Source organism: Macrotis lagotis, chromosome 5 (genome assembly GCF_037893015.1).
Source record: "Macrotis lagotis isolate mMagLag1 chromosome 5, bilby.v1.9.chrom.fasta, whole genome shotgun sequence".
In the NCBI taxonomy this organism is placed as follows: Eukaryota; Metazoa; Chordata; class Mammalia; order Peramelemorphia; family Peramelidae; genus Macrotis; species Macrotis lagotis.
This window is the reverse complement of record NC_133662.1, coordinates 195,477,216-195,502,629: the sequence shown is the minus strand read 5'-3', so window position 1 is coordinate 195,502,629 and position 25,414 is coordinate 195,477,216.

The following is a 25,414-nucleotide window of genomic DNA, read 5'->3' as shown; positions in this document are numbered from 1 at the left end:
TTCTTTTCTGTTCAAGAAATTCAGATGAAAATTGTCCAAGTCCAATAAATCTTCTAATGGCATAAAGTTAATGTCAAACCTCTACTCTAGATCTCTGATCACCTCTTGTAAATTGGCACATTTTTATATGCTGGTAAGTATTTAACAAATGGATTTCTGGGGAAAGAAAATTTGCCATTAAATTTAAACTCTACTAATGCTTTTTCATCACTTTTTTATGTGTAGACAAATCAATAAAACAATAAATCAAGTCTTTAGTTGTGGTGTTCACTGATTTCCAATGTATAGATATTCATACCTAAAATTTAACAATTAGCTCAAAAAATATAGATATTAATAGTACCTTGTTAGAAAAGCATCTTAAGTGTATCTCTACCAAATCAATTATTGTTTTAGTCACCAAACAATAAGTCTCCCTCCCACCACCTATTCCAAAATCTATGAAAATATGATTTGGCTTAGCTTGAATTTAAATAAACTCATCTCAGAATTCTTGTCTTCCTTCAAGGATTATGGAAAGATCATTGTCAAATGAATCTTTCATCCTTCAAAATTGTTAGCATCCTTACCTTCTTCAACTTTCCTTTTACTATCCTCTTCTGTGTGCAAGGTAAATTATCTCCTGGTGAGTATAAATTTCTTGAAGAAATAAAATTATTTTGTTTCCCTAGCAGCTAGCATAAGATCTAATGTTGGATTAATGATAGGATCAAAAAATTTTAGCTGGAAAGGACATTAAAGGTCATACAGTACAACTTCCTAATTTAACAAATGAAGAAACTAAGACAGTGAGATGCTGTGATTTTCCTCAGATCACAGAGCTACTAAATATTCAAGGTGAGATTGAATTCCAGGTCTCTGACTCTTAACAACAATACTCAATCTACTATCCCACCTGGTTAAAATGTGTTATTTTAATTGATTGAAATAGAATAGAAATAGAATAATTTGCAGAATCTCACCATCAGTTTAGAATACTCCTATTTTGGCCTCTGCCCTGAACATCCTTCATGATACTGGTGAACACCTTTGGCAAGCCTATGTTTCCTTGTTTTATGCCTCATTTAATGCTGGTACTCTACAGATTGCTATACAAAGTTACCTCCATGGTCACATCTGTCAGATTTTAGGATGGCTTTTAGCATAGTTGTGGGAGGAGAGCCATTATGGCTGAAAAACCAGTACATAAAAACAAATACAGTTTTCTGTGCCTGGTGGGAATACTCATTGACTTTGGCAGGTGTGACACCGAGGAAGACCCCATGGTCAAATAAAAGCTTTTTACAAACTATCAAGCACAATGGCCAACATCCCTGAGAACCCAGAGATGAAATGTCAGCCAATTCATAAGGTAAAAGGGTTTTTGACATCCTCAGAAGAAAGGGGAGTAGGAAGAGCAGGTATAGTAGATAAGGAAATACTCTTGGGATCTCTAATAAAGAATAAAGTGACATCTTCATCAAATGCCACATGTGTTTATGGATATGTCTGTGTTTATAGATTACATTTTGTTCACAATAATATGGTACAAGACTGAGCATGAAAGGCTATATAACGATACTCTATAAAGGAAGGAAATGCGTTTTGGCAGACCAAACAATGAGAGACTCAGATTTATGCATATTAACCAAAAATAACATCCAAATCTGAATGAAGTAATTAAAAAGTTAACCAATATGAATATCCACATGGAGGCACACTCAGTGGCACAGTGAACAGAGCACCAAGCTTAAAATCAGGAGGACTTGAGTTCAAATCTAGCCTCAGACACTTACTAGCTATGTGAGCCTGGGAAAGTCACTGAAACCTGACTGTCTCTGCCAAAAATAAAATCAAGCAAACATCAATTCATTCCATTTCATGATTATACGTGTATATTGGATTATTCACTGCTTTGGAGGAGGGAGGAAAAGAAAATGGTAGAAAAATGTGCAACTCAAAAGCTTACAAAAATATGAATGTTAAAACTATCATTGCATGTAATTAAAAAACAAAACAATATCAAAATGAAGAAAAGGGAGAAGGGACGTATGATAGGAAATTCAAGGTAGATATTTGTGGCTCTGAATAAAAATATAATGACTTAAGGAAAACCTTTTTTTTTAATTCAATTCAATTTGTAAAATAGTTATTCAGTACCTACTATGGACAGAATATCCTGCTATGCTGGGTGAACATATAAAGACAAAAAAAAACAGAGTGGCAATTCAAAACCAAGTCTTGGTATAACAAGATGCAGAAAATTTTAAGGATATAATCAGAGACATATCAACCTGAAAAAAAATATACAAGGAGACTATGAAAAGGTAAAACAACGAGAAAGAAAGACATTTCCTTACAATATAGATGGCTGGTATAAAAGATAATCTTTGCAAAAAAAAGTTGAGAGAGAGAGGTAAATATGTATGGACTATAGAACTCAACTATCCTAGGCTCATGTCAGTGTCAGCTGTCATCTGTCATCTTCATAAATAGCCATGTGAATGAGCTACCAAAGCTTCAAGGTGTCAATTATGCATCACAGCCAACAGTATAAAAGCATTGTCAAACACCTTGGATCCTCTCATCATAATGAGTCCGACCCTGGAAAGCCTTCTTGAATAACAACAGACTTGAACAGTTTCCAGTTGGGGACAAGGAAGTTCTTCAAATGAACCTCAAGTTCCTTCCTCCAGCACACAGCTGTTCCCAGGTATATAACCCCAAATGAATACCAATATATATGTATATATATATATATATATATATATATATATATATAGGTATAGATAGATAGTGTATAAACCTCATTATTTATGTATTATCTTCTCTTGAGCTTCTTAAAGGCAGAAATAGTGTTTACCTTTAGTTGTAGCTTAGCACTTATCACCATGCCTGGCGAATAACAAATAATAAATCATTGATGACTTACTAAGTAGAGTCAGGAGATATGAATTCCAGCTCTGTGGCTAACTTACCACATGACTTCTCCAAGTCTTAGAATCACAGGCTCTAGAATCATCCATTTAGAACTGGAAGTAACCTCAGAGATCATCTAGTCCATTCTCACTATAATGAAAATGAGCTCCAGAGAAACAGTCAACAAGCATTTCTTATATGCTTACATTATGTCAAACACTGCCGATGATAGAATAAAATGCAAAATTTTGATTCCTATCCCCAAGGAGGTGAAATTCAAATGAAGGAGTTGAAATTCTAAGGGGGGGCAATACATAGATAATCAGGTGCATACAAAATAGATATAGGGGGCAGCTAGGTGGCACAGTGGATAGAGCACTGTCCGTGGAGTCAGGAGTACCTGAGTTCAAATCCGGCTTCAGACACTTAATAATTACCTAGCTGTGTGGCCTTGGGCAAGCCACTTAACCCCATTGCCTTGCAAAAACAAATAGATATAGAGAGATGGACGATAATTTCAGAACAGGGGGTATCTTGTCACATATACATTTATAGATGAGAGTAACTAGCTTTCTCAAGATTTTGCAATCAATAAATAGTAGATGAAGGTCCAAATATGGTAGAGTAGGAATAGGGCTGATTTTGGATCTTAGTTCAAATACTAGTCACTTAACTATTTGTTTGACCTGTAAACCTCAGTCTCTTAATCTGTAAAGGAAAGGAATCTGTCAACATGACCCCTAACTTTTAGCTCTAGATCTTTGATTCCAAATCCATCCTTCTTTCTCCTGTACTGTACTACACTTTATTTTCTTGAATAACTCCAAGGACAATGGTCAGTGAAGCACTCAAAGTATCCATCTTTTATTAGTTCTGAATTACTTAAACACCTTTTCTTCTGATATATGCACTCTTTGTGAAATCTTATATACAACTTTTCAAATATAACTCATTGTGGGGCATTTGCTGCAGACTACTTTTTGATATCATACATCTTTCCATTATATTTTGAATCATTTATGATTTTGAAACTTCTGACACAATGGTTTTCCATGATCTTCAACCATGTCTGGGACGTATTGGTATTAAACAAATGGAGTTTTAAACTAGTGAGCACTTTTCTGGGTTTTTAAATACCTCAATGGAACTTTGTGGATATTCTCTCCATTCTCTTATTTATCTGCACCTTATTCTGGGTGATTTCATAGAATGTTGTAGACTGTCTATATCCTCTGACAAATCCTCCAGTTGATTCACCAACATGCTGCTGTCCTTTCTCTGGAGGGCTTGACATTATTTGTATACCCATGCATGTATCCCTCAGTTATCCTGTTTTAGCTATAAAACCAATCCACTTCCTCATGCCTCTCTTTCATGATATTTTTAATGTTGCTTCATGTTTAAAACTTCTTTGGCTTTCCATAGAAATCCTATCTCCTGATAAAATCAGCTCATCTAAAACTTGTAATCTTATAACTTATAGAAATTCATTCAAAGAAGTTTCAGAAACATTCACTGTTCTCCAATTATCATACTATATTATGCATGCAGCTATATATAATCTGTATATATTCTGAAGTTAAATGAATAATTCTGTGAATCATGAAAAGCTAAACTTTTTTTTTACAAAACTCCCATAAGACTACCTAGATTTTCCTTTAAGGTTTTTAAACTATTTTAATGTTATTTTTTATAACTTAAATATTCAAATGAATCTGAAGAAATAGAGACAAATTCTGTAATTCACTCTTATTCCTAAATCTATCTCTCTCATAATCCTTTTTCATAGTCCCCATTATCTTTTCATCTCTAATTAAGAAGTGGCCTACTCTTCCCTGTAATATCCATCCACCTGTACCCTTGATCCCATAAAATCCATATACTCCAACTAATCACATCTTTGTTTTTTCTAGTCTATCATTAACTACTGGATTTTTTGCTCTCCCTTAGTTTGTATATATTACTTCTAGTTCTCTGAAGACAATAACTAATTCATTTTTATGCATTAGCAAAACTATACATATGCATGTGTGTGTACAGAGTGCTTTTTTAGCTTAAAAGATTTTTCTAAAAATCTCATTATATAGGCATACAAACATAAGTGTAAATATATAAAATAGGTGTATGTCTATATAAATGCACACACATTGTATGTGGGTGTAACTATATATGAATGCTCATGCATCAGTTTTCTTCTCAGCCTTAATTTTAAACTTCTTTAATACTAATTCTTGTTACTTCACAAGTAGATTTATTAACTAGGATCTGTGAAGTCACAATTGTGTCATCATTGCATCTGGAGGCATCTAAATAACACAACCAAGCTTAGATTTTCAGCCATTCAGCAATGATGTAAGGAGAAATCTGATAAAAGTACAGAGCAGTTTCTTAAGAATGCCAGGAACATATGGTATTTCTTAAAGTTTCCCAAAAGCAGCCAGAGTTCTGCTAGGTTGATTAAGGAGAGCAAAAAGATGAAGGCAAAATGTGAGTGTGAAGTCACCCTTTTATCTTGTGAACCCTTTCTCTATCATCCCATCTGCCTCCCCTGAATCTCACTTAGATGTGTTGAAGCTCTCTTCCTAGGCCTAATTTATTTTCCAAGTTTGGGAAACAAGGTTATGTCCCTTCAAGAAATGAAACAGACTGTTCTCACTCACACCAGTCAAATAGGATACTCACCTATTAATGCATATTTTATTTCTAAGAAAATTTGCATAAGAAACATAGATAGTAAAAAAAAGTGTTTTGAAGCAGGAAAAAGAAGTTCCTGCAAAATCCTAAAATTTAGGTAATGTATTGAAAGATGCCAAAAGTTTTCTTTATCATTCACAAGCAATTCCCAAATTGAGAAGGCACAGAGGAATTGAGATCTCTCTTGGTGTTGATCATATTCATAAAAGTACAATTTCAGATTCATCTTAGTATCTAAGGAATATGAGATTTTTTAAAAAAAAATTTTGAAATCATGGATGACTTCCATCATTCCTTTTACCTACCCTCACTAAGGATATCTTCCTTTTTGTGAAAGTCTAAAAACTCAGATTAGCTTTAAAAGTAAGTTCTAGAGGCAGCTAGGTGGTGCAGTGAATAGAGCACTGGCCCTGGAGTCAGGAGGACCTGAGTTCAAATCAGACTTCAGACACTTAATAATTGCCTAGCTGTGTGACCTTGGGCAAGTCACTTGATCCCACTGCCTAAAATAAAATATTTTTTTAAAAAAAGCAAATTCTAATTCCCCAATTATTTCCAAAGTCCTCACTTTCTCCTTTCCCTTCAGAGAGCTTAGTAATTATGTACTCCCCAACTCTATTCTTTTAACTGTTCATTTTGTCCTTTTATTCAAGACATTGTTTCAATTCAGGATCACCATGAGTGTGAGGGAACTGATTTTAAAAACCTAAAAGTCCCCCCCCCCAAAATGAAAGATTTTATTAGAGGATCATAGAATTGCCGAGTTCTAAGAGGACTCACCATATATCTACCCCAACCTATATCTGAAAAAAGAATTGCTACTACTAATTGTCAATAAGTGATTATCCTATGTCTCCTTGAACACGTACAATGACTAGAAGTCTTAAGGCAGTCCATTACAGTTTCGGACAGATATATTGGTTGAAAAGGTTTTCTTGTTCTTCTCATCTGGTAGTCTATTTCCCATCTCTATGTCTTTGAACTGGCTGGTCCTCAAACCCACAGTGCAGCGCTTCCCTTCACATTTGCCTCTAAGGATGCTTTATTTTCTTTAGAACTTGCACCAATACCACTTTCAATGCAAAGCCTTTCCTGATTTCTCCCCAGGCTCCATAGACTCTCTACTACTGTAGATTATAGGTATATGCTACCACTACCAACAAACTCTGCTATTTTTTTTAATGTTCTAGTCTTAACTTGAATTTCCATCTTGCAATTTCTACATTTTTGCTTTTTTCAGACAAACAAGTCTAATCCTTATTCCAAACGACAAGCTTTTAAATACTACTATTTCCCTATTCTTTCTTAGTTGGGTAACTTACCTTATACTTTACTGAGAACATAAAGACCATTTCTGAGAACTCTCTCTCTCTCTTATTCTTTAGTTTATATCTCAACATTCTATTTGTCATCAACCTCCATTATATTCTCTTGACCTTTATCTCTGAATGAGAGGTGGCCTACCCTTCTTCTTGACATGGTCAACCCTCTATGTATATGTCTGATCCCCATATGCTCTGGTCTTCTTCAGTCAATCATCCTCTCTCTTTCTAATATTTAATTTTATCCTATCTACTGATCCTTTCCCTGATGCCTACAAACATAGTCAATTATGCCCTATCTTTTAAAACAATAATAGCAAAGCTTCAGTTAATCTAAGTATCTGCTCAAGTTATTACCTCATATCTCTCCTTCCTTTCACTACAAAATTCCTATTTAAAAAACAAAGTAAAATGAGCATCTTCATCTTTCCTTCCACTTTCTTTACCTCTTTGACCACTTACCATATAGTTTTTGATTTAACAGCTTATTTGGAATAAAGTCAACAATGAGCTCCTAAATCTAGTGTTCTTTTTGTCAAATCTAGTGTTCTTTTCTTAGTCCTCATCCTTTAGCTCTCTGCATGCAGCATTTGATTATCTGGATACTCTCTGTGTTTTTAATAGCCCTGTTTTCTCATAGATTTTTTTTTGTCTAACCTGTTTTTATAGACTCTTTATCAACATCCTATCCTCTGAAGTTTTACTTAAGGTATCTCCTTAAGATTCTGTTTTGGATCATTTTCACTTTTCTCTTTATGTTCTATCTCTTAATGATCTCATCATATCTCATAGATTTAATACTGCTCTCTTTACAGATGCTTCCCAGAGCCTTATAACTAGTTTTAGTTTGTCTCCTGAATTCCAGGAATCACTAAGGGCCTGTAGGACTCTTATCTTTATGGGATATGCTGTAATTAGGCCAATCTCATGTAGGATTTATTATTTCTTTCCAAATCCACCCCTTTTGTTGATTTTCTATTATCCTGCCACTCCTTCTGTTATCCAAATTCCCAACCTCAGCGTTATCCTCAATTCTTTGACTCACTCACTACCACCCCTATATCTAATAAAATAACAAACTGATCTCCATAGCCACTCTCCCAGCTGGTCTCCTTCTACTCACTCACACAGCTTCACAAAACTATGTCTTCAACACTGCTCATATGGGCTATTGCAATAGCTTCTTAATTGGTGTCTTTACCTGAAATCCCTTTCCCCAAAACCACCCCTCTTCCAAAATGAATTAGCTGAAGCATAAGTCATTTGCTTAACCCCCAAGTCTTCAGAAGATCCTTATTACTTTTAGAATCTTCTCTTTTTTTGACATTTAAAGTATTTCACATCCTAATTTCAGCCTACCTTCCCAGGTTTATTACACGTTATTTCCTTTGATGCACTCTATATTTCATTTATATTTGTTATAAATTTTTTTGAATCATAAATACTTAGCGTGGTGCCCATATACAACTTTATGCTCAATAAATACTTGATTATTGAATGATTAAAGAGTTATCAATCCTTCTCTCCAGCCCCCCCCGAAGTCTTTTCTTTTTCAAGTTAAAGATAGTCTTATCAACCATTTTATGAGCATCCCATAACTATCTAAGAGGCCTAAAGAATCCCATATCGCAAGCCAAGATGGCAGAGAGAAGACAGGCACAGTGCTAATCTTCTGATCTTCCCTCATAAATAATATGAAACAAACCTCTTAAGAGAAATCCAATCCACAAAACCCAGAAAGAGAAACTAGGAGAAGAAGAGCTACCTCAAGGTTTGTCCTCTAGGATTGTGGGTGGGCTGGGCACAGAGGGCAGACTCTGTCAGGAGCCCAGAACCTGAGAATTCCACTAGCCTGATCAGAGGGGCAGGCGAGATCCTGAGTCCCTGAAAGCGTGACCAGTCTGACTGGAGATGGGGTGGGTGACAGTCTGAGAGATCAACTAGTCAGATCTGTGGGGCAGACTAGAGCCTGAAAGCCGAAAAGTGGGGCAAGCCTGATCAAAGAGGTGAAGAAGAACTCTGCCTTACTGCTTCTATGACACCATTATGGTGCTGATACCTAAACCAAGAAGAGTTAAAACAGAGAAAGAAAATTATAGACCTATTTCCTTGATAAATATAGATGCCAAAATCTTAAATAAAATCTTAGCAAAATGATTACATCAAGTTTTCACTAGGATGATACACTATGACCAAGTACAATTAATTCCAGGGATGCAGGGTTGGTTCAATATTAGGAAATCTGTTAGTATAATTAGTTATATAAATAACAAACCTATCAGAAATCATATGATTATAACAATAGATTCTAAAAAGTTTTTGACAAAACACAACACCCATTCCTACTAAAAACACTAGAGAGTGTAGGAATAAATGGATTGTACCTTAGAATAATAAATAATAACTCTGTCTGAAAATGATCAACAAGCATAATATGCAATGGGGTGGTCTAGAGGCACTCCCAATAAAATCAGGTGTGAAATAAGGATGCCCATTATCACCAGTACTATTCACTATCATATTAGAAATGTTAGCCTTGCAATAAGAGAAGAAAAAGAAACTGAAGGAATTAGAATTGGGAAGGAAGAAATAAAATTCTCATTCTTTGCAGATGACATGTTGGTATACCTAGAGAATCCCAAAATAAATCATCTAAAAAAACTACTAGAAATAATTAGCAACTTTAGCAAAGTTGCAGGATATAAAATTAACCCTCATAAATCCTCAACATGTGACTAGCAAGATGCAGCAGAAAGAACTAGAAAGAGAAATCCCATTCAAAGTAACCTCAGACAATATAAAATACCTGGGAGTCTATCTGCCAAGGCAGACTCAAAAACGTTTTGAAAACAATTACAAAACAATTCCCACACAAATAAATTCAGATTTAAATAACTGGGCAAACATCAACTGCTCATGGAAAGGCTAAGCTTATATAATAAAAATGACAATTCTACCTAAATTAAACTACATATTTAGTGTTCTACCAATCAAAATTCCAAAAAATTACTTTAATGAGTTAGAAAAAGTTGTAAGTAAATTCATATGGAGAAATAAAAAGTCGAGAATTTCCAGAGAGTCAATGAAAAAAAAAAAGCACAAAATAAGGTGGTTTAGTCCGATATCTAAAATTATATTATAAAGCATCAGTCATCAAAACTGTCTGGTATTGGCTAAGAAATAGAGTGGTGGACCAGTGGAATAGACTAGGTGCAATAACAGGAAATGATTATAGTAATCTGCTATTTGATAAACCCAAAGAGTCCAGTTATAAAGATTAAAAATTCACTTCGATAAAAGCTGTTGGAAAATTGGAAGCTAGTATGGAAGAAGCTTAGATTAGACCAACACCTCACACCCTATCCCAAGATAAGTTCCAAATGGATACAAGATTTAGACATAAAAAACAATATTGTAAGCAAGCTTGAAGATGAAGGAGTAGTTCACCCATCAGATCTATGGAAAGGGAAGCAGTTTATGACCAAGGAAGAGATGGAGAACATCATTAAAAACAATCTAGATAATTTTGATTACATTAAATTAAAAAGTTTTTGCACAGACAAAACCACTGTAACCAAGATCAAAAGAAATGTAGTGAATTGGGAAACAATTTTTATAACTAGTATTTCTGACAAAGGACTCATTTCTAAAATATACAGAAAACTGGGTCAAATTTAAAAAAAAAGACATCCCCCAATTGACAAATGGTCGAAGGAAATACAAAGGTAATTTACAGATGAGGAAATCAAAGCAATCCATAGTCATATGAAAAATTGCTGTAAGTAATTACTTATCAGAGAAATGCAAATTAAAATGCACATTAAAGCATCTCTGAGGTACCACTTCACACCTCTCAGATTGACCAATATGACCAGAAAGGCCAATGATCAATGTTGGAAGGGATGTGGGAAATCTGGGACACTAATACATTGTTGGTGGAGCTGTGAACTCATCCAACCTTTCTGGAGAGCAATTTGGAATTATGCCCAAAGGCAACAAAAATGCGCATACCCTTTGACTCAGCAACACTACTACTGGGTCTATACCCTGAAGAGATAATGAAAAGAGGTAAAAAAACATCACTTGTACAAAAATATTCATAGCAGCCCTGTTTGTGGTGGCAAAGAATTGGAAATTAAGTAAATATCCTTCAATTGGTGAATGGTTTAACAAACTGTGGTATATGTATGTTATGGAATACTATTGTTCTATTAGAAAGCAGGAGGGATGGGAATTCAGGGAAGCCTAGAAGGATTTGCGGGTTTGCATGAACTGATGCTGAACAAGATGAGCAGAACCAGAAAGATATTGTACACCCTAACAGCAACATGGGAGTGATGACCAACCTTGATGGCTCATTCCATCAGTACAAACAGTCAGGGACCATTTGGGGGTATCTGCAATGGAGAATACCATTTGTATCTAGAAAAAAGAATTATGGAGTGTTGAACAAAGACAAAAAAAAAACTATTACTTTTAATTTAGGAAAAAACCCATTATCTTATTATGTAATTCTGCTATCTCTTATACTATATATTTTTCCCTTAAGTATATGATTTCTCTTTCATCACATTCAACTCAGATCAAAATATACCATGGAAACATGGTATTGTAAAGACTAACAACTACCTTCTGGTGGGGGAGGTAGGAAGAGTAGGAAGATTGGGGAAAATTGTAAAACTCAAAATAAATAAAATCTTTAAAAGAAAACAAAAGAACCCCATATCCATTCTTTAAGATTTTCTTAACCAGATTTTCACTTCCTAATAATTCATTTATCCATTTGTATACTTCCCATCTCTAGTCATTCTGATCCATGTCTGGCCACCAGACCTAGATGGTTCTGAAGGAGAAAGTGAGGTTAGTGATTTAGCACAGTATCCCCTCAGTCAAATCCAATTCATGTGCTTGTCATGGCATCAGCTCCCTGATGTCATGGTCTTTTTTGAGAATTCAGGACAAACATCACACCTCTCAAATGTAGAGGAGCTATCATTCTGAGGAAAAGATTGGTAAATGCTCTTCCACTAATCTATCTTTGCCAGGGCTACCTGCTGGATTCATAGATAATGAAATGGAATTAATCATACAGGATCCCATGCTTCTTGCTTATGGGCCAAGAATTATCCCATTTGCACCAAAAGATGAAAGGATCTTAAATGGATATCAGTTTTCTTTCCTGCTCATTCTTCTGGATTCTATTGTACTCATTCTTTTTCTGATATTCTCAGTGTTCTGTCCCTTTTTGACTCACTTTTTTCTCTCTCTCTTGCTGATTAATCTACCTCAAGTAAAATGACCCTAGCCAGGTTGGCCAGTTTTACCCTTTTGGGTTAAGTAGTTCTCTTCTACCTCATGTTTCAAGATTAAGTTTCCATTACTCTGTCCCTGACATATTTTCAACACTCAGACAGTGTTCCTAGAAATTCTGTCTTGTCCCCTTCTCCCTCTTTTTTTCTCTCCTCCTCCAAAGTAAAGAAACTGAGGCTCATGTAGATTAAGTGATTTTTCTATGGTCATTTTGCTAGGGTTTAAAGAAGGAGCTGAGCATTCGTCATCCTGACTCCAAGTCCAAAGCACCTTTTCCATTACATAATGCTGTCTTGGTATGATTCAGCAAAATTTGGATCCAATTATTTATTTATTTTTGTAGGGCAATGGGGTTAAGTGACTTGCCCAAGATTACACAGCTAATAAGTATCAAGTTTCCGAGGCTGGATTTGAAGTCAGGTCCTCCTGACTCCAGAGTCAGTGCTCTATCTGCTATGCCACTTAGCTGCCCCAAGGACCCAATTATTTTAGAAGATGATGACCTATATAGTCCAGTTCTTGTGGATGGCTCTACCTGGGTATCCAGTCTAGCTCCAAGTCAGAAGAACCTTTAAACCTCATGTTTCATTTTGTTAGGTAGTCACATTATTTCTATGGTTCTTAAGATTTAAAATGTTACATTTTTGCATGCTTCAGTTGTCATCCATCATTGACATAATAAGGGTCTGAGTCTACAAGCTAATGTGAAATCACTGTCAGATATTTTTTTACAAAATTTACTTAAATTCTGTTTCTGTAATAAAAGCACAGTTACAAAAAAAGATGGAAAGAGTTAATTCAAATTCAGAGGTTAACAACTTACTCTCCAATCTTTGGTAAGATCATGTCCATTAATTTTAAAATATGGTACATACTCCCTGCACACTTGTTTTCTGCATTCAGCAAGACCTTTATCATTTTATTTATTAAATTTGCTAGATTTAGTATGTTTGCTAGATTTAATCTTAGATGTAGTGTACAAGCTGGCTAACTTGTCACAGGAAATAAACAGCATAGTATTTTATAATAGTCCCTCAACAGTTTCTTTTGGGCACATATCAAAATATTTCTTCATATTTTTAAAGTGGAAGTTATGTGTGAAAGTCTATGCATTTAAATTGTTACTGAACTTTAAGAGGGGAGCAAAGAACTAGAATCTAATGATTCGGTCTTAATATGGAAAACTGCCAGCTTAGAACAATTGGAAATTTAAGTAAAAATGAACAACAGTGATAACAAAAGATAATTTTCTAAGCAGGTAACTTTAAGAGGCCTTTTCATTTTCTATACTGGCTAATAGACTAACATCCTTAGGGGATGTTAGGCTGCCATAAATTTGTAGGAAGTATCCATATCCAAGTTAAATCCCATTATAATGGACATCATCACAATGAATTCTTATAACAACAGAAAGTTCAGCCAAAGGTTCACTTTTTTTTGAATAGTTGAAATATCAAAATTCTAATATCACAGAATACAATGCAACAAAAAAAGGTGTCTTGTAGTCTGGCTGAATGGGAATTGTCATATAATAATAATAACAGCAATGACAATAATGACAGTAATAACATTGATATAGTACTTTAAGCTTTACAAAGTACATGTGATGAAATGGCTCCACTGATTAGATTGAGTATCAATTTTAACAGCCTTATCATAAAACTTTCTTCTTCCTCCTCCTTAGAAAGATCTAATTCATTAAATATTCAGTGTCCTCTACAAGAAAAACAATTTACTAGACAGTTGAAGAAATATGAAGAAGTATAAGACCTAGTACCCAGAGGATGGGAAGGAGGTATATAAATGAAACACTGCATTTATGCTACTGTATGACTTTGTTTCTTCACTTCATAAACATGTTATCTCCATTTTCTGAACTGTCATAATACTATATTTATAGTCAAGTGACAGTGCAGAACCACAAAAAGCTGAATTTGGGAAGGAACTCAAAGGTCAAGTCAATCCATACTTGAAAAAGTCTCTCCTATATAATATATCCAACAAGTAGTCATCCAACTTGAAAATGTTCAGTGAGAAGAAACACATTCAATCCATTATGGAATCTATATCTGCCTCTGCAATTTCCACTTACTGGGAAAAAGAGAGAGAAAAACAGAAAGAGTGAGAGAGCAAGAGAGCGAAGGGGAGAGAGAGGTGGAGGAGAGAGAGAGAGAGAGAGAGAGAGAGAGAGAGAGAGAGAGAATATAAATAAAAGGCAGTTGAGTGACATGTTAGATTCTTAGATAGACCATCACACTTGGGAGTCAAGAAGACCTGAGTTTAAGTCCCAACTCAGATAAATTAACTGTATGACAAGAAAAATCATTTAATTCATTGATGAATATAGGATTCCTCACATATAAAATTAGAATAATTATAACATTTATAGAATTGTGAAGAGCAAACAAATGAAATTTCATATATATGCACATTTATATCTGCATATTTATATATATTTGCATATATAATTTTTATAAACTTCAAATAATTAGTTATTTTTATTTTAAATAATAGATAAAATAGACTATTGCCTGATATGATTTCATTTTGATTAAGTTATATTGGCTCTTGGTTATCCTTCACTCTCTCCTAAGCACTGACATTATTATCTGTCTGATAGTACTTTGACTTTTACCAAGAATCAAGATGATTTTCAATGGTTTATGATTTGAAGGTTCCAGACTTTTTGAAAGCCATTTTTATGTTTGAAAGATTTCAAAACATTTTACATACATTATTTATCTGAGCCTCATAATAAACCAGGGATGTGATGGGTGACACAGATGTCCTTTCATTCTACAAAAGAGGAAAAGGGGTTTCAGAGGTTAAATAACTTGTCCCTGGTCATAGGATCTATGGATGAGAGCAAGGATTTGAACACAAATCTTATGACTCTTATTCCCCCCCCAAAAAAATATCAATAAAATGTTTGTTTCCAATACTGAAATCCTTCTCTATTTTTCCATTGCTTTTCAAAGGTTATCCAGCAGTTATATCAACCAGTTCTTTTTGTATCCTTGGGTTTATTTAATCCAGGTCTCGTGACCTTTATTCATTGGGGAAGCTAGGTATTCCTTTTTCATCTTGTTATTTATTTTGGGTTTCAATTCTCTATTAATCATTTTTAGTTTTCTAGCATGTAGTAGAATAAATAAAAGCAAAATAAGAGCTGAATATTTGTTCTTTCCTTTTAAAAACTTTATTATAAATTTAGCAACAATACTAACTAAAATTTTAAAAAAGCATAAGGATTAAAGATTTTATATATATATATAATATATATCCAAATTATTTGCATCTTTCTAGAAGAATAGAAAGTACATAAAAACAAAACTTGAAAGTATAATAATGTTTATTCCTGTTTCCTTTTATGCCTCCATACTTTGAATTTTTCACTGCCATTTAAAAATAAAATAATTAATGTATGTTGTTTCTGTTTTCTTTTCTCTGCAACATTTGACGTAAATTTTTTAATATGGAGCACCTTGCACAAAAAAATTTGATGCTCTGAATCACCGCACTACTTCCCTGCTTCAGTATTCTAATGAGTTCATGAGCCCCCATCAATATACTCTTCATCCAGACTATACAAAATTCATACCAATTTATACCTGCAAAGTATTTATTTCAGACAGAACATCAAGGAAATTAATAATGGTCCACAGACATAAATATGTAATTGTCCTCTAAAACCTCCAAGTAAATGACACCTGACTTTCCTCTTAATGTATCCATTTCCCTACACAGAGAAGGAATCTGTCAATATAGTCTTATAACACTAATATTGAATGTCACCTCCAAGGTCAGCTGCCCTATAGTCACTATTCTTTCTGACCTAGAATGGAATAGTATATATTTCTGATGCCTCAGTATCAACTGCTAAAGCTTCTTATCAGGGATCTGGAATCATCAGGTGATGCTCATGGTGTACCATAAAGCATCCTCTTGGCATTTCCATAACTAACAAAGTCCTTCTGCAGGTTTCTCTCTTCTCCCATTTGTATCCATTACTCTCATACTGTTGCTTTGGTCCTTTCCTCTTTTCTTTCTAAAGATGTTGCCTTCTCTTTCCAGTTGTCATACCTGCTTTTTATTAATAAACTGTTGTTTTTTTCCTAAATCGTATCACCTGACATCATCTCTCTCATTAAACCACAAACTACATACATCTGATCACTAAATAGCTTCTGAATTGAATTTGGGTGAATAATTAAAGAAAAACAAGAGTCATGTTTGTTTGCTATAATTTGATATTTTTCTCTCTAATAGGTAACTACAAAATCTGAAAATCTCAGTATAGGAAAGGAATCTCAGATTGTTTTTATTATGCTCTCTGATTTCCATTATGCTATCTTCAAACTCCACCTAAGATTTGTCTACTTTTAGCCTATGCATATTTTGATAATATTGATTTTTTAAGTATATTATTTACTATTGTAATTATATGATAGGAATCCCATGGAGTCATTTAAACTATGGTCCTAATAGTTATTAAATATATGAATAATGACAAATATTTTGTACTTTTTCATTATCCTGACCCAGTCAGGCTTTGTTTCAAGGAGTTAATTACAGCAGTTTCTGACTGATTAGGACTCTTAACCAACTACAGTTTCTTATGAGGTACACCTATTCCTGTGGACTCTCCTATATTTAACTCACTCTCTTATTCAGTTTCTGGTCCCAAGAAAGAACCCCCACCAATGTGGTGAAAGTGAACTTAGGAATTCTTTTACTTGGTTCTGATTCAGAATGCTTCTTCCTATTTTTGCCATCTGTTATTAGCCAAACTTATTTTGAAATATAAAATTCCCCTGTTCAGACTCCTCTACGCCACAGATTTTTGTCATAATACACCTCTCCCTCCCTTGTGAACCTCTTTAGCCTCAAGCTAGCTAATTTTTTTTGCATCTCTATCTGAATTGTTATATATTATGTGTATACTTCTCATCTTCCTCTTCTTCTTTCTCCCCTCCCTCCTCCTTTCCTCCTCCTTCCTTGCTGCTCTACATAATAATAAAACTCATGTTTGTACTTGCTTCCCAAGTACGAATTTTTGGTGAATCTCCAGACCTGGAGATTTTTGCTCTAGCCCAGCGGTGAAGCCAAATAAAAACATATTTGCCTAGATGGTTTGTCCTCCACAGAATGTAAACTCCTTAAGGGTAGAATTCCATTTTTTTGTCTTCATATTCATATCTCATTACAAGATCACAGGCAGATATATAAGTGACTAGACAGTATTGTTTATTTGACTGATTGCTTTGCCACTAAAATCAATCCATAAAAGAGCAACTATAATATACCTAAGTTTCTATTCTTTAAGATCATCAAAAGTGGGAACCAATGAAATAACTCATTTCCACTTCTGAGTAGCTTTAAATTTTAATGAGCTCTTATTTACATATAAAGAGCAACACTATAGATAAATCAATAAACCAAGAAATATTCTATCAGATCTATGGAAAGGGGATAAATTTATCACCAAACAAGAATTAGAGGACATTATAAACTACAAAATGAATGATTTTCACGATTAAATTCAAAAGTTTTTGCACCAATAAAATCAATGCTGCCAAAATAGAAGGAAAGCAGAAAACTGGAAAACAATCTGCAAAACCAGGAATTCTGAAAAAAGGTTTCATTTTTAAAATTATAGAGAATTGCATCAAATTTATAATATTACAAGTAATTCCCCAATTGATAAATGGTCAAATAATGTGAATAGTTTTCAAATAAAGAAATTAAAGTTATATATAATCACATGAAAAAAATGCTCCAAATCATTATTGATTAGAGAAATGCAAATTAAAACAACTATGAGGTATCACCTCATACATATCAGACTGGGCAAAATGAGAAAAAAAGGAAAAAATAATGTTGGAGAGGTTTTGAGGGGATTGGGACATTAATGTATTGCCCTTGAAATTGTGAACTTAAACAACCATTCTGGATAGTGGTATGGAACTATGCCCAAAGAGCAATAAAAATGTACATTCCCTTTGACCCAGCAATTCCAATTCTAGGCCTATATCTAGAAGAAATTATTTTTTAAAAAAGGGGTGGCTAGGTGGCATAGTGGATAAAGCACCAGCCCTGGAGTCAGGAGTACTTGGGTTCAAATCTAGTCTCAGATACTTAATAATTACCTAGCTGTGTGGCCTTGGGCAAGCCACTTAACCCATTTTGCCTTGTAAAAACCTAAAAAAAAATTATTAAAAAAACCTGGGAAAAGTCCCGCATGTTCCAAAATATTGATAGTGATTCTTTTTGTCATGGAGAAGAAATTAAGGGGATGTCCATCAACTGTAGAATGGCTAAACAATTTATGGTACTATTTATTCCATAAATACTATGGAATATTATTATTCTATAAGAAACCATAAATAGTCAGACTCTAGAGAAGCATGGAAAGAGTTACAGGATCTGATGCTGAACAAAGGGAGTAGAACCAAGAGAATAATGTCCACATAAACAACAACATTGTGAGATGATCAACCTATGGAAACAGCTTTTCTCAGCAGATTACAGCTAGGACAACCATATTAGACCAGCTATGGACTATATTATCCTCACCCGGAGGAATGAAAGAAACCAAAATAAAACAAAGAAACAAAAACCCTTCAGAATCTTATGAACAATTTATAAAAATTATCTCTTATATATCTCTTTCCCCAATCCTATTTCGTCATATCAAAAATGACCAATCTGTAAATATGTTTATCAAAAATATGTATATACAATGATTACCTGACTGTTCACCACTGAGAGGATAGGGATGGGAAGGAAAATTTTGTGACTTAAAATACACATGTGCATGTGGATGAAAAAAATATAAATAAATAAATTTAATGAGCTCTTTCCCAGCTTAAGTCTAAATTATTTTTTTTGGTAACTTCTACCTGTTATCACGTTATCAAGTTTTGCCTTCTAGGACCAAGCAAAACAAGTGTAACCCTTTATTACATAACAGACTTTCAAATACTTGAAGACTTTTATCATAGCCCACTAAGTTCTTGACTTCAGGCTAAACATCTCCAGTTTCTTCAACTGATCTGATGAACTCCAAGCTTTATATTATCCTGGTTGTCTGCCCCTGGATGCTCTCCAACTTATCAATGTTGTTCTTATTATGTGGCATTCAGAACTGAGCACAATTCTCAAGATTGGAAGCAGAGTACAATTCCTGAAATTTCTGCTGTTCTTAAAGCTGCATAAAATTCATTTTGCTTTCTTGGTTGCTATATTATCCAATTGACTCATGTTGAATTTTTTATCCACAAAAATCGCACGTTCTTGGGATTTTTTCAGACAAACTTCTGTCTTACCATGCCTTCCTGATTCCACCATTTTGAAGCTATTTTTTTTAATGAAGTTTGAAATATTTTACTTATCTCTATTATTTATCATCTCATTTCAGTCATCTTAATGTTCTAACCTATGAAGATCTTTTTGACTTGAATCTTATCATTCAATGAAGAGACAACCATGAGAAAGCTAGAAACAGCAAGGAGGGATGAATGAGGAAAAAGAAATTACAATGGTCCACTGAAGACCATCTTCCAGTGTCAATTCTTCCATCAACTATACCTGGTCTCACCAACTCATTCAGGTTCTCTCACACTCTTTCTCAGAGAGGGCCACCAACATTACTGACCAGTTCCAGGTAGAGCAGTGGATAGAGCACTGACCTTGGAGTCAAGAGGATGGGAGTTTAAATCCAGCCTTAGATACTTGACACTTTCTAGTTGTGTGACTTGGGCTAGTCACTTAACCCTGATTGCCTTGCATTCAGGGTCATCTCCAGTCATACTGAATCACATCTGGTCACTAGACTCAGAGGATTCTGGAGGAGAAAGTGAGACTGGTGATTTAGCATAGCACCTCCTCACTCAAAATCCAATTCACATGCTTGTCATGGCCTTTTCTCATTGATGTCATGGTCTTCTTCAAAAATGAAGGACAAATGCAGGGCAGGGTGGGGCAACTAGGTGGAACAGTAAATAAAGCACTAGTCCTGAAGTCAGGGGGTTCTGAGTTCAAATTCATCCTCAGACAACCAATATCCTAGCTGTGTGACCTTGGGTACTCCATTTCCTTTCAAAAACCTAAAATAAAGAAAAACAAACAAACAACAAATTGTTGACTCTCTTGCCAAGCTTACTATCATCTACAAATTTTACCATTATGCCATTTATCGCCATCTATGAATTCAAGTTATTGATAAAAATGGCAAACAGTGCAGGGTCAAGAATTAATCTCTGTGTCACTATACCTAGTTGACACTGAACCATAGGGGATTAATTATCTTTGGTTCTATCCATTCAGATCACTTGCCTATACTATGTAGTCTTTTTTCCAATTGATATTTTATATTTCCAATTACATATTATGAAAGTTTTTTCAACGTTCATCCGCATGCATAGGCACATTTTCTGTTCACTCTCCCTTCCCACCCCCCTTGCCTTAGTAGCATATTATACATATGCATTTGTGTTTAATATTCTTACAGATGTCATTTTCTTGTATTATATAGACTTGCCCACATCTCTTTTTTATAAGAATCTGATAAGAGACTGTAACAAATGATTTGTGGAAATATAGGTGAATGATATCTATCGATTTGCCTTTATCTACAGTAAATGGTTATAGAATAACCTCAACTACTATGCTTTACTCATAAAATTGGATCTAAGATTCCCTAACTTATATTTTGTTTTCTAGTTACAGTGAACCACTAATTCTTCCCTCCCCATCACACAGTGTCCTACTCCCCAGGTTCCATCTGTCAAAATCTAACCGATCTTCTAATGTCCATTTCAAACCAAACCCAGGAAGACGCTTTAATCTCAAAGTCATTAGTGATGATTCCCTCATCTAATACTGCATGGCATTTTTAGGAAAAAAGTAAATATCTTGTATTTATATATTTCATTAAAATTTACAAAGCACTTTTTTATGAAACAATCAACAAGTATTTTCAAAGTCCTCACTATATGCCAGCTTCACTCCATTTTGCATCTACTGCCCTGCTCAATTTCAACCTAAGAAAATAAGATATCCCTCCCAGCAAGATCTTCTCATTTCTTAACTTTCCACCATGCTACTAATTAAAGATTTTACTAATACCACCTTCCTTGAACTTTCTTTCCATTCTATTTAGATGCTTGGAGGGTGGAGTATCAAACTACTGCCAATGCCTTCCTTAATAGAGGACAGATATGGTCCTCTCATCTTACCCCACTTTGCATCTTGCAGTCCTGCCTGGCTTCAACTCTAAGGAACAAGATGCCCCTGTGTCAGATATACCTGCTGTTCCTTTCCTACATATAAATGCAGACATATATACCACTTTCCTGTTGCCTTTTGTGTGCTGTTCCCCCTTTAGATTATGGGTATCTTAAATATAATTAATATAATTAAATATAATTTTTAATTACTTGTATTCACAATCCTTGGCATAGTGCCTGATAGTAGGCACTTAAGAAATAACTTTTTTTTGAAATGTCAGGCATTGGACTTTCATACAAAGCAAGGTAAAAACTAGTCTCTGCCCTCAAAGTATTCATATTCTAATGGGAGGGCAGCTAGGTGACACTGTGGATAGAGTACTGGTCTTGGAGTCAGGAGGACAGGAGTATGAATCTGGCCTCAGACATTGCATACTTAAATAACTGTGTGACCTTGAGTAAATCATTTAACCCTGATTGCCTGGCATCCAGGGTTATCTCCAGTTGTCCTGATTCATATCTGTCCACTGGACCCAGATGGCTCTGGAGGAGAACATGAGAGTGGTTAACTTAATACAGCTCACCCTCACTCAAATCCAATTCATGTGCTTGCCATGGTATCACATTCCAAATGCCACGGTCTTCTTCAAGAATGAACGACAAACATCATCATCATCATTCTCGTGGGGGAAACAACATAAAAAGATATACATACAAAAATACAGAATTGATGGTATTGAGTCCCTGTTCTAGACTCCCTCAATCTTCCCCAGGTGAGCATTGGAGGGGCAGGAGACAAGGATTACAAAGGAGACAAGTACTCCATCAAGATCTCCAAGTGCTCTGCTTATTTACCAAAACCCATTGCCTAAATAAGTTTCCAGTCTCTAATCCACTCCCACCCCTGTGGCACTTAGTAGAACAAGGCTCTGATGTTCAAAGATACCAGGTGAAGATAATGTGCAATGTTTCCATTCACAATGGTTCCCAAGAGATGGAAAGTCAGAAAGAAGAAAACTAGCAGTGGGGGAGGAAAAGATGCAAAGAAAGGAGGTACCAGAAAGGTTTCATGCTAAACTGGTATTGAAGCTAAGGAAGCCAGGAAAATCCAAAAATATTATTGCTTCCACTTGACAGATGAAAAACTGAGTAGTAAAGAGGTTAATTGACTTTCCCAAAGTTTTAAAGACTCTAAGCAAAAGAGTGTCAAAATTTGAACCCAGTTCTCCTACCTTCAAATTCAGAGCATTTCACTCTTGGACTAAGTGGCAGTTTTCATATGTTAGCTTAACATTCTAAATATTTCTGTTAATGTCTTATCTCCCTCCTTAAGATTACAAACTCCATGATAATAGGTACCATATCTTAAGTATTTTTGTATCTTCCATGAATGACTAACTGGAAGAATGGACAGATAGATGATGAACAGATTAGGAATAGAACAATAAATCAAAGAAGGTTACATCAAACCATGTAGGTTGGGTTGTGACTACAATTTACTTTATATAATTTTTTAATGAAATGGAAAGATTCTTTTCTTCCTTTTTTTCTTCCCTACTGATCAAGATTCAGGGTGGAGAGGGTCTGTGAGCTCATTAGAATTTCCCTTCCACTAGTCTCTATTTTTAAATTATTAGCAAACTCAAGATAATTCAAAAATTTTAGTCAAAAGAATACATTCAGAATACAGAAACTCTCAAATCCAGTATTGAAGAATATGATACATATTTGCAGAGGGAGAAAGGAGTCTTTTATGGACTAATTTCTTGATTTTTCTACGGAAAATGAAATGAACTTTATTATTAGTTTTGAATGGTCAGAGGGAAATATGGGAACAATGTCTCCTATTTAGACAAGTTTTGATCAGCCTCCTATTTTACTCATCATCCTTCACAAGAAAGAGTATTAGATTTGGAGGCAAAGGATATTGGTTCAAAACCTGACTCTGGCACTTTTTTTCCTGAATAGTTTCAGGCAATTTCCTTATTCTCTCTGGATCTCAGTTTCTTCATCTGCAAAATGAAGTTATTGCACTAGATGACTTCTAAGGATCATTCTTGATTCAAATCTATGATTTTTAAAAATATTATCCTTTTCTTAATTCCTAAGTGACTACAAGGAGTAAGACCAAAGAATCTACATTCTAAAAAGAAGTTAGAATGATCAAAATATTCCTGAATATGAAATTTCAGGATACCCCCCCAAAAGCTGAAAGTATAACTATAATACTCCAGGTCTTATTTTCTGTAACATACTGCTTTCAATATGAATGGCATAATTCTTCTAGGCTATTCTATTTATATCCAGGGGAAAAAAGAATCAATTCTTTCCCTTTTATTAAAAAAATTATGTACAGTAAATTGTAGCTACAACCTAATCTACACGGTTTGATGTAGCCTTCTTTGATTTACTGTTCCATTCCTAATCTGCTGATGATTAAACCTCTCAGAAAACAATTTACCACCTAGTCTAAATGACATCAAGGTGTTTGTTTTTAATCTGTCCCAAACCATTCAGGGACAGAAGAATTATATTTTAATTTATTTTCTTGTAGTGCATGTGATGGGCCTTTGGATTAGCCAAATATGATAATGTTCTTTTACATCGATATCTATTCAGATCAGAAATTACCTGCATACACAGTCTCTGATGGTGGTCAAAAATCATACAAAGAAGTGAGAAGAGAGCTTCCTTAATATCACACAGCCCTGCTGCTCATCAATGAGGCTTTTTCTGTTCTAATGCTTTTGTCATGGATATGAGAGTCATTATGTAGTTTAGAAAACAGGAGATGAAGTGAAAGGGGGAGATCAGGGACCTGGGATACATTAATATTCCACCAGCGTCAGAGATATTTCCCTCGAGGGGCTCCTACAGGCCACGCTGTTATTACAGTGCCTATCCATTATCTTGTGCTGTACTTGGTATTAAGACAATAATGGAGAGAATAGGATTATGTGCAGATGATAGGAAATGTGAAGGCAATTCAGCAAGATAGGAAATGAATGGAGACATGATTCTTTCATCGAAGCCAGGGATGGTTTAGCATAGGGTAAGAGAGAAGATAAATGAAGCCAAATGAAATCTTTACAGGTTAGTAAGGCTAAAATGAATGTTTTCCTATAATCCTATGAATTTAACCTTCTTGATACAGAATATCACTGCATCTTTCTTTAATATCCAGGTATACATGCCTTGGGAGAAAAATCGGGTTTATTCTAAGAAAGCATGGCAAAAACAAAAACAAAAACAAAAACAAAACCCTTTCTCCCACAGGGAAAGAGGACCTGTGCTCATTTGATAGTGATGGCCTTAAGGAACAGGATAACCTTTTAACTTATTCCCATCACTGAGAAATCTGGCTTGTTATTTAAGACTCCTACATGGAAAGCCCAGCCCAGAAACTCTCCTGGCTTGTCTCTTACTAAACAATGCCAGGCAATCAAGGGAGCAATAAATTGTGGGTGAAAGGACAGGAGCTCAATTATGAGAAATGCTCACTCTAGTTTTTCAGTGTTCCCAATGCCTTTTGACACTTACTTTACACATCCACATACAAAAATAGGGGTAGGTACACTTGCACTAATGCATATATGTACACATTCAGGAAACAGAAAAGATATATTCTGATGCCTTTGGAAAACTCCTTTCTATGAAAAGACTAAGGCTAAGTTTTCTAGAAGGTTAGCATTAGATGATGCTGATAGTGAACAAAAGGCAGAGTCAACTTGTGTCATTTATAGACAGGACATCAACTTCAATGTTCCTTCCTGTTTTTTTTTCTTAATTAAAAAGAGCCCCCCATCTACTGATAATGTGACAAGGTCCCAAAGAGTCCTCTCTGTGTTCACATGCTCTGCTTCCTCTTCAAACACTGCATTTGATCCTGACTTAAATTAGATAGAAATTCAACCAAACTGAGATCAACGATATAATAACATCCTCTAACCCAAAGAGTTA